This window comes from Tenrec ecaudatus, chromosome 17 (assembly GCF_050624435.1).
Source record: "Tenrec ecaudatus isolate mTenEca1 chromosome 17, mTenEca1.hap1, whole genome shotgun sequence".
Classification (NCBI taxonomy): domain Eukaryota; kingdom Metazoa; phylum Chordata; class Mammalia; order Afrosoricida; family Tenrecidae; genus Tenrec; species Tenrec ecaudatus.
The window spans coordinates 62,212,052-62,214,019 of record NC_134546.1 but is presented as its reverse complement, the minus strand read 5'-3'; the positions used below and the strand labels follow the sequence as shown (position 1 = coordinate 62,214,019).

The window sequence follows — 1,968 nt, the reverse complement described above, 5'->3', positions numbered from 1 at the left end:
GCTGTTACCTGGAAAGGATCATTTCATTTCCACTGAAGAGAAGAGAAATGGGTCCCTGATGGGACACTGCTCAGCAGCCCAGAGCTCTTGCCTGGAGAGATAGTACCTGCATCTGCCCCAGGGCGCCTCAGGGGCTCTGCGTCTCAGCTCCAGTCCTGACTTCTGGTGAGTGCCCAGCCTGGGAGTCATCTCCCCACTGGAGGCTGTTGGATGAGATGCCAGCAGCTTCAAAAGCCACCAGGTGGACCAGGGGCAGGCTCAGGCACCCGCAGATGGACCAAGATTTTTCTTTTAGAAAGAAATGGATACAGTATTCATTGACTAAGTCATCACAGGAAATGGGAACTTTGTTGGCCTTGTTTTTGATTATTTTACTCATTAGGACTGCTTTGGGTAATGGAATTAAAATCATACTCAAGAGTCTGACTCAGAGCTGCCTAGAGGACAAACTAGAACTGCCTTTGTGTGTTTCCCAATACTCTAAATCTTTCAGGGAGTAGTAAACCTCATCTTTCTTCCACAATTATGTCAGAGGTGGTAGCTTTTCCAGGTCTGGTGCCTCTGAAAGTCTTATCTATCTAGCCCTGCCTCAGCCACTTATTAGTGAATGTTGCTCTTATGCAAGTTGTTTTCCATCTCAGGGTCTCCTGTAAAATGGTGACAGCTGTCTGGGATAGTGAAATGAGCTGAAACCTCCCACAATGGTGGATGCTCATGGTGTAAGAGCTCAGCTGCCAACCCAAAGGTTGAAGGTTCCAGTCTCCCCCAACCTGGCTCTCTGCTTCTGGGAAATTAAGATTTTTGAGAAATCTGATGCTTCCTGCTAGCCAGGAAAGATAATCTGGTCAATTCTACTCTCTGGGCAAGTGGTATTAACTTTGTAAGCTTCAGAGGAAGCATGTTCTTTTTAAAAAAAACAAAAACATTTTATTAGGGGCTCATACAACTCTTATCACAATCCATACATATACATACATCAATCTTATAAAGCACATTTGTACATTCTTTGCCCTAATCATTTTCAAAACATGTTTTTATTGCAACTGTTTATCGTCTGTTTATGTGAACACTAAGGTCCTGTTCTGTTTGGGACTGAAATGAGTCGACATTGACGAGACTGTTTCCTTAGGATCGTGCAGAGGGACGCAAACATGCAAAACTGAGTAGTGATAGATTGGGGACTTGAAGGCCAAATGTAAAATGCCCGGCGAGGAGCTGAGTTGACCTTTACTTTTCCGCCTTTGAGCCCATATTTCTTTGTGTCAAGTATTACCTTGTGAAAAGTGAAAACATCAAGCTCTAAACTGTACACAGTTATAGTTTCACAGGCAAAATATGGAACGCTTCACGAATTTGCGTGTCATCCTTGCGCAGGGGCCATGCTAATCTTCTCTGTATCGTTCCAATTTTAGTATATGTGCTGCCGAAGCGAGCACAAACCTCTGGTCGCTCCAAACAGTATATAAGGGCACAATAATTCACTCTTTTACAGTTATGGTGATTCTATGGCAGGCTTTCCTTAAATATAAAATGCGAAAGAAAAATTTATTCTTTTTGTGGTCACGTTAACTTTACCCTTATCTTGTTATTTGGGTCAAGTTGAATTAATTTTCTCTTCCTCTTATATTGTATATGCAAATAAAAGGCACTATGGGAAATTGGCCGGCACGCCTTCGTGCGTGCCTCTCGCCGCCGCCGGCAGTCACGTGGTGTGAGCTCCTTCCGCGTCGGCCGGAGAGGGCGCGGAGGGATCCGGCTGAGGGCGTCTTTCTCCTGTGTTGTTCCATCGCACGGGCCACTCCACTGTGGTTCCGCAGTGAGATGTTTGGTGTGAGGAGAATGCGGTCCACCGAGTGTACGATCTAGGCTCCCGAAGAGGTTGAGGCCCGCGTCTGACTTCTCCCCGCGCGGGGCCCCGGGACTCTAGCGAGCGTCGGGGTCCCACACCGTGGGCCTGGGGTCGCGGGC

At 46.6% G+C, this 1,968-nt stretch overlaps 1 non-coding gene across 1 annotated transcript; it reads right to left on the bottom strand.

The window, feature by feature from the left end:
- Positions 1-1,329: 1,329 nt before the first annotated feature.
- On the bottom strand, positions 1,330-1,436 carry LOC142431121 (U6 spliceosomal RNA). The gene has a single exon (XR_012780688.1). It is a non-coding gene; the product is annotated as a U6 spliceosomal RNA (small nuclear RNA).
- Positions 1,437-1,968: the final 532 nt, after the last annotated feature.